General features: G+C 41.1%; 1 pseudogene; it reads left to right on the top strand.

The window, feature by feature from the left end:
- The first annotated feature begins 8781 nt into the window (after nt 1-8781).
- Nucleotides 8782-8899, top strand: LOC134955857 (5S ribosomal RNA; annotated as a pseudogene).
- Nucleotides 8900-9113: the final 214 nt, after the last annotated feature.

The raw sequence follows: 9113 nt of genomic DNA, 5'->3' as shown, positions 1-9113 counted from the left end.
CAGTGACTGTGATCATAGTATCTATTACTGTATACTTTAATTCTTCATAGAAAATACCTAAAGCTTGAGAATGCCATATGTCAGAGGTTCCCAAATGCGGTCCTCAAGGCACCCCAACGGTCCTGGTTTTAAATGTATCCATGATTGGCCACAGGTGACTTAATTAGCACCTCAGTCAATTTGATTTAACCATCTGTGCTGAGCCATGGATATGCCTAAATCCTGGACTGTTGGGGTGCCTTGAGGACCGCGTTTGGGAACCTCTGCCATTTGTCTTTCACAGTGAAATACAGTAATTGGTAAGACTTGCTAAATGTGCAGTGTAGATGATTGTATTAAAACTTAATTCTAATTCGTATAAGTGATGCATTGAGCCCAATAGCAAAACTTAGGTAGGGCCCCAGGATTCTGCTGTAGACTCTCTGGTCTCCCATACTGCTCTGTTAAGGGTGTGCTTGTTCTGGCAAGTGCATTAACTCCACTAGTTTTTCTCAGAAGGGCTGATTCTAATTTTGGGGGATGCGTGGCCTCAAAATGTGCAGCATTTCCAGGCCTTTTATACTTCAGGGGGTATAGTCGGGACTAATGTACTGGGCCCAGGCTCAGAGGAGGGCCTGCACCGCACAGAAGATCCTGCCTACAAATTGCTTCTTAGTCAGAGGTAGATGTCTGATGGGAACATCAGCACTGCGGGCCCCGCGACTGTGTTAGTGAGCAGTGGTGCCAAAAGGGGTGGGTACGCTACCTAGGCCTGATGGAGGACACCGGCAGGGTCCCACTGCCCCCTCCTCCTCACCCGTTGCACAGAGCCGCAATGTAGGGAGAGAGCGAACTGACTGCTGCTGACACGTTGCTATGTGCTGGGCTGGGGAGACAGACAGCTGCAGCAGCAGTCCTTTCTCTCCCAATGTGTGGGAGCAATCGCACCTGCACACCCCGCCGCCGTCGCCCACCAGAATGAACACCGACCCCCCCCCCCCCCCCCCCTACTGTGCAGCATGCGTAGAAGACATGACTTTTTAGATATCATAAGATGAGGTTTGGGGTGTGATTCTTTGGGGTGTGATTCCTACCCTATCTGTGTGAAATTTGTATGTTCTACTAGGTACATTGAAGCCCAGATTTATCAAGCCTTGGAGAATGATATATTGCACAGTGATAAACTACCAACCAATCAGCTCCTGTCATTTTTCAAACAAAACCTGTAACATGACAGTTAGGAGCTGATTGGCTGGCACTTTATCACTGTGCAATGTATCACTCTCCAAGGTTTGATAAATCTGAGCCTAATCAATAGGCCCTTCTGGGTGAAGAGGAGATCTTGGATTAGATAAGAGACATTAACATGATCCTCACAACCTTTCACATTCTATCCTATTCATTTTAACACTATGCAGATATCTTATTATACAGTGGTGGTCCCCATTCTATATTGCAGGTATCCTCGTTTGCTTGCAACTGGTGATTCTCATTACTCACAACATCACAAAACATTTTTTAAATCAATGTGAGAAAGGAAATTAAAAAAGTATTTTTTTTGTGATTAGCCATTTTCCTAAATATTTAAAAATGACTAATAATAAGTAATTTGAACAGTTGTATTAGATTTAAAGAAAACTATATTAACTATTAGAAAATGACGTAGTAATGTAGTGTAAATAAATATTCTTGGGAGACTTTAATATGCCAGATGTGAATTAGCAGATCCCAATTGCCAGATGAGTTAAGAAGGATATCCTGGATTTCAATAAGGGAAATATGTAAATGATCTATAATTATCTAATTCCATATTCATAAAGATCTCTATCCGGTATGGGTAATTGAGCAAAGTGCAAAATACATATCTTCTGTTCATGGGCAGTAACAATTTCTAAGATATTACAATTAGTACAGTTAAAATAAAGTAATATAAATTTCTGTCTATATGGTAAAAAGTACAAAAGAAAAGATATGGAACAAAAATGGTTAAAAACGAGTACTGTAGATCAGCACCTCTAAAATACATCTTATGAACATCACATACTTATTTGAATTTGTTTTAATGTAGAAAAAATGTATTCATACATATACCAAATTTTTCAAGCCTTGGAGACTGATAAATAGCGCAGTGATAAAGTACCAACCAATCAGCTCATAACTGTCATTATTCAAACACAGCCTGTGACATGGCAGTTAGGAGCTGATTGGTTGGTACTTTATCACTGTGCTAGTTATCACTCTCCAAGGCTTGATAAATGGGGGCCGTATGACCCTGGGTGCAAATATGGTCAGGCTGCTGTGTATGGGGTTTGTATGTCCTCTCTGTGTTCACAGGTACAGGTTGAGTATCCCTTATCCAAAATGCTTGGGACCAGAGGTATTTTGGATATCGGATTTTTCCGTATTTTGGAATAATTAGATACCATAATGAGATATCATGGTGATGGAACCTAAATCTAAGCACAAAATGCATTTATGTTACATATACACCTTATACACACAGCCTGAAAGTAATTTTAGCCAATATTTTTTATAACTTTGTGCATTAAACAAAGTGTGTCTACATTCACAAAATTCATTTATGTTTCATATACACCTTATATACACAGCCTGAAGGTCATTTAATACAATATTATTAATAACTTTGTGTATTAAACAAAGTTTGTGTACATTGAGCCATCAAAAAACAAAGGTTTCACTATCTCACTCTCACTCAAAAAAGTCCGTATTTCGGAATATTCCGTATTTCGGAATATTTGGATATGGGATACTCAACCTGTATTACATCCAGGTATTCTGCTTTCTTCCAATAGTCCAAAGACATACTAATGAGTTAATTGGCTTCCGATTATTCATCCTAGTGTATTTGTATGAGTGTATGTCTGTCTGTCTGTCTGTCATATGGAATATAAGTGCAAGGTGATAACGCACCAGACAATCAACTCATAACTGTCATATTTCACACCCGTAATGAATGGCTGGTGCATTATCACCTTCCACTTATCACTGTTTTATCACTGCTTTATCCCTTCTCCATGCTTAATACATCTGCCCCATAAGGTGGGTAAACACGGAGAGATCAGTGCTTAAATTCTAAGCAATCTAACTAGATTGCTTAGAATTTAAGCATGGATCTCTCCGTGTGTATTCCCTACAGTGATAGCGATACGCGGCGCTATCGCCGGTGCTAGATTGGCACAATCTAGAAGGTCGCTCATATCACCGCTGGGTGAAATGAGTGCCCCCCCCCCCGTCCACTGAGCGGGGGGGGGGGGAGATGTTTGCTGAGTGGTCACTGATAGTTCGCTCAGCACATATCTCTCCCCGTGTGTGTACGGTGCTATAGATTGTAAGCTGGTGCAGTTTCTGAGGTCAAATTATTCAAATGTACAGCCCTACGTAGTATTTTGGTGCTATATAAATAAAGAGAACGTGAGTAATGTTGTTGACTGAAATAAGTTGTGTCTTAATAAAATGTGATTGTGAGCAAAAAAGAATAGTGTGCGTAAAGCTGATGTTAATTGTTAAATTAGTGCAACTACTACCAAGTCTAATCACAACCATACAGACCTAATTATCCAGAATAACTACCTTGCATGACCTTTATCATTAAGATTAGATCAAAGAATACTTTACTCTAGACTAGAGTGTTTTAAGTTAAAAATAGAAAGGCATTATATTTGCTAAACTATTTTTCTTTACTATATAAAGACATTAATTTTCATTTTGTTTGTTTTAAATGTTTGAATGCCCATTTGAACCTACTCATTAACTAATGAGTAAACTAAACTACTAAGGAGCCCATTTATGTATGACAGCATTTTAGTACACATATTGTAGTAATAATAATTGATGTCTGGAGTACATATGGGGTGAAGGGGGCCCATGGACTGCACACCCTAATTCTAAACATAATGAGAGATGCTACCATGCTGAGACTTGTAGTTCCAAAACAGAACAATGAGAAAATGCAGGTGCAAATACTAAATATATAAATAAATAAATAAATAAATACTAAACACTGCTAATAAGAATAATTAGAATGAACTCTGCAATATAACATAGAGTAAATTTGAGGTGCTTAGCATCATGTTGGCCAAAATTATGGTCCCTATCGTTAAGGTTCCCCCCAGGCCAACACCAGCCTACCACCTCAAGGCATCACACTAGTGAGAGGTATCCTATTAGCTACGGTGAGTTACCGCAGCTGAATGATACCCAATTATCCACTGCTCTCACCAATTTCTACATTCACCTCTACTGAGACTGCTGTATCACACCTTAACCAAACTCTAGAAATAGCACGTGATGAAGTGGCTCCGGCTACCCATTACACTCCACGTAGACTTAGATGTCAACCGTGGCACTTTAAATACACAAGACACCTACAAAAACTCTCACTTAAAGTAGAACGCTAGTGCCGTAAATCCTGTAGTTCAAGTGACTTTCTCACATATAAGACTGTGTACCACTCTTACCGTAGTGTGCTCTGGACACTGCCAAACAAGCATATTTCCAATCTCTCATCTCTGCTCAAGCCTCTAACCCAGGCCTTCCCAACCACGGTCCTCAAGGCACACCAACAGTGCAGGTTTTAGTGATATCCAGGCTGCAGCACAGATGGTTAAATCAAAATAACTGAGCTACTAATTAAGTCACCTGTGCTGAAGCCTGGATATCACTAAAACCTGCCCTGTTGGTGTGCCTTGAGGACCGTGGTTGGGAATGCCTGCTCTAACCCCATGCAACTTTTTAATACATTTAAATCACTTCTTGTCCCTCCCTCACCCAACCCACCAGCCATTATCAGTACGCAAGATCTTGCGTCCTATTTCAAGGACAAGATTGATAAGATCTGAAATGAAATGGTATGCTCTTCCACAGCCAGTGACCTGCTCAATTCCCTTCCTGAACCCTCTAACACCTCTTCATTTGATCCCATAAATGAAGATTAAGTATCTGCACTCTTCTCATCTGCCTACTCTACTATCTCTCCTATTGATTCTATACCCTCACAAATTAGTAAAACTCTGTCTGCTGTGCTCATCCCAACCTTAACTAAAATCTATAATATCTCTCTGTCTACTGGTAGCTTTCCTTCTCTGTACAAGCATGCAGTGATTACTCCCATTCTGAAAAAACAAAATTCTGACCCAAACACACTCTCAAACTACCGTCCCATCTCTCAGCTCCCATGCCCCTCCAAGCTACTTGAGAGACTTGCCAACACTCGCCTCACACACTTTCTTAACTCACACAGCTTACTTGACCCACTTCAGTCAGGATTTCGTGCCAAACACTCCACAGAGACAGCACTGACTAAGGTAGTGAATGATCTGATCACCGCTAAATCTAAAGGCCATTACTCACTACTAATTCTCCTTGATCTCTCTGCTGCTTTTGACACTGTTGACCACTCTCTTCTCATACAAACGCTACAATCCCTAGGTCTTCAGGACACAGCCATTTCTTGGTTCTCATCCTACTTGCTCCTTCAGTGTTCGTTTCTCTGGTTCCAACTCCTTTTTGCTAACTCTCTCAGTTGGAGTACCGCAAGGCTCAGTCCTAGGTCCTCTGCTTTTCTCTATCTATACCACATCTCTTGGCAAACTAATCAGATCTTTCAAATTTCAGTATAATCTGTATGCAGATGATACTCAAATCTACAGTGGGGCAAAAAATATTTGAACAGCCACCAATTGTGCAAGTTGACCCACTTAAAAAGATGAGAGAGGTATGTAATTTCCATCATAGGTATACTTCAACTGTGAGAGACAGAATCTGAAACAAAAAAACAGGAAATCACATTGTATGATTTTTAAACAATTTATATATTCTTGCAGAAAATAAATATTTGGACAATCGAAAAGTTTAACTCAATACTTTGTAATATAACCTCGGTTGGCAATTACAGAGGTCAAACGTTTCCTGTAGTTCTTGACCAGGTTTGCACACACTGCAGCAGGTATTTTGGCCCACTCTTCCATGCAGATCTTCTCTAGATCTGTCATGTTTTGGGGCTGTCGCCGGGCAACACGGACTTTCAACTCCCTCCACAGATTTTCTATTGGTTTGAGGTCTGGAGACTGGCTGGGTCACTCCAGGACCTTGAAATGCTTCTTACGGAGCCACTCCTTAGTTGCCCGGGTGGTGTATTTGGGGTCATTGTCATGCTGGTAGACCCAGCCACTTTCCATCTTCAATGCTCTTACTGAGGGAAGGAGGTTTTTGCCCAAAATCTCACTATACATGGCCCCATTCATCCTCTCCTTAATACGGATTAGTTGTCCTGTCCCTTTTGCAGAAAAGCAGCCCCAAAGCATGATTTTTCCACCCCCATGCTTCACAGTGCGTATGGTGTTCTTGGGATGCCATTCATCATTCTTCTCCCTCCAAACACGGCGAGTGGAGTTTATACCAAAAAGTTTGATTTTGCTCTCATCTGACCACATTACATTCTCCAAATCCTCCTCTGGATCATCCAGATGGTCACTGGCAAACTTTAGATGGGCCTGGACATGTGCTGGTTTAAAGCAGTGGGACCTTTCAGGCGCTGCAGAATTTCAATCCATGATGACGTAGTGTAATACTAATGGTCTCTTGAGGTCACTGACCAAGTCCCCCCGTGTAGTTCTGGGCTGATTCCTCAACGTTCTCAAGATCATTGATACCCCACGAGGTGAGATCTTGCATGGAGCTCCAGGTCGAGGAAGATTGTCAGTGATCTTGTATTTCTTCCATTTTTTTTAATAATTGCACCAACAGTTGATCTCTTCTCACCAAGCTGCTTGCCTATTGTCGAGTAGCTCATCCCAGCCTTGTGCAGCTCTACAATTTTGTCCCTGGTGTCCTTAGACAGCTCTCTGGACTTGGCCATGGTGGAGAGGTAGCAGTGTGACTGTCTGAGGGTGTGGACAGGTGTCTCTTATACAGATAACCAGTTCAAACAGGTGCCATTAATACAGGTAACGAGTGGAGGATAGAAGAGCTTCTTAAAGAGGAAGTAACAGGTCTGTGAGAGCCAGAAATCTTGCTGCTTGGTAGGTGTCCAAATATTTATTTTCCACAAAAATATACATGTAAATTGTTTAAAAATCATACAATGTGGGTTTTTTTTCAGATTCTGTCTCTCACAGTTGAAGTGTACCTATGATGGAAATTACAGACCTCTCTCATCTTTTTAAGTGTGTCAACTTGGACAATCGGTGGCTGTCCAAATACTTTTTTGCCCCACTGTACCTATCCTCCCCAGATTTGTCACCATCTGTATTGGGCTGTGTCACTGAATGCCTTTCTGACATTTTCATCTTGGATGACATCTCGCCACCTCAAACGTAATATTTCCAAAACAGAATTAATTATATTTCTACCGGCCAATAGTAGTTCCCAACCTGATATCTCTATCACTGTTGATAACTTAGCAATCATGTACATACACACGGAGAGAAAGAAAGCTCTGGTGTGGGCGCACTCTTAGGGGAAAAAAAAAATCAAAAAAATATATATATATAATTTTTTGAAAAATGAATAGAAAAAGTTGTAAAAGCAATATTTATTAGCAAATTGATTAGAAGTTATTAGTTATCCCACTATGATCAGAAAGTGTCTAGGTGTTGGTTAATATGAAATTAAATTATTATTTTGTATTATACTTTATTGGAAATAACCAACAGAGGTATAAGACAGCAGGAGACAAAGAGAAAAAGAAAGAAATGTTCTGGTCTCGTTAATCACACAAGATAGATTAGAAGGGTTGCAGACACTGGCTAGTCTAGCAACCGTTTCTCCTGACCAGCACAGAAATTCTGTGTTACTGACAACAGAGAGATCCAATAATATATCTTTGAAAGACCAATACAATGGTCAATGTCGGACAAATTACTGATCACCAGATATACCATCAATCACAAATTGAAATTTAGAGACATATCTGACCATTTTTGGAGCATAATGCAGACATAGCCATGCTGGATGGAAAAGAAGAGCAGAAGGAAAAGGAAAAGCAGAGAGGAGGGGAAAGAAAAAACGGGTACGTTTGGAAAAGACAGGAGAGGGGGTATAGAGGTGAAAAAGGATCTCGAGATCCTGGAAGTGAACAAGCCCAGCGGGTGAAACGCGTTTTCACGGGATCCCAGCAGGAGATTCCTTCAGACATATTCACTGATTACCAGAGGTTCCTGGAGTTGGATTTACACCTATCATGAGTATCAAACCTGTTTGTCTTTTACCTCATAGATGTTAATCACAGTCATGGTATAGAGACGTAGTAATTCCAATTTGGTGGTTCTCCACCTACCGCATAGTCTGTGGCCTATCTGACATCTAATTATATGACTTAGTAATTTATCTGTATATGCTTCAGACAACATGCTAACCTTGTGCTAAAACTGTGAATTTACACCATCACACTACCTAGTGCCTAGGCACAGGACGTAGTTGGTTCCAGTTTCCCAGGAACCGTCCATCAATCTTTGTGTATTGTGCATGGCATGCTAATTTTTCCTATATAGAGACAACAGGCACGCCATCCTCCTCCCTTGGACAATCTATCCGTTACCCTCAACTCTATCATTCCACCTACTTTATTCTACCATTTTTCCACTCCTCCCAGACCCTCTTTTCACTGACCCAGCCTTTTTCTGTGGACTCTCATCCTCGATCCAGGGGTATCATTTGCCATCAGGTAGATGAGTCCCCCCGCCTAACGAGGAAAGCAGATCCACACCATTACTGCACTTCCCCCCTTTTCCCCATTCTTCTTCACTCCTCTTATATAGGTGCACTCTCATTGGTAGATAGCCTCTCTACTATCATACCACGCTGTTAATGCCCGATCTCGTCCGATCTTGGAAGCTAAGCAGCGTTGGGCCGGGTCAGTACCTCAAAGGAGACTTTTTGGGAATACCTGGTGTTGTAGAGAAGGACACTATTCCCCTTCATCAGAAGGGTGGACACCAACAGCAGGATCACCACTTTTTCACCTCTATACCCCCTCTCCTGTCTTTTCCAAACGTACCCGTTTTTTCTTTCCCCTCCTCTCTGCTTTTCCTTTTCCTTCTGCTCTTCTTTTCCATCCAGCATGGCTATGTCTGCATTATGCTCCAAAAATGGTCAGATATGTCTCTAAATTTCAA

This window comes from Pseudophryne corroboree, chromosome 1 (assembly GCF_028390025.1).
Source record: "Pseudophryne corroboree isolate aPseCor3 chromosome 1, aPseCor3.hap2, whole genome shotgun sequence".
NCBI lineage: Eukaryota > Metazoa > Chordata > Amphibia > Anura > Myobatrachidae > Pseudophryne > Pseudophryne corroboree.
Note: the sequence above shows the minus strand (reverse complement) of the source record. Positions and strands in the feature narration are given on the sequence as shown.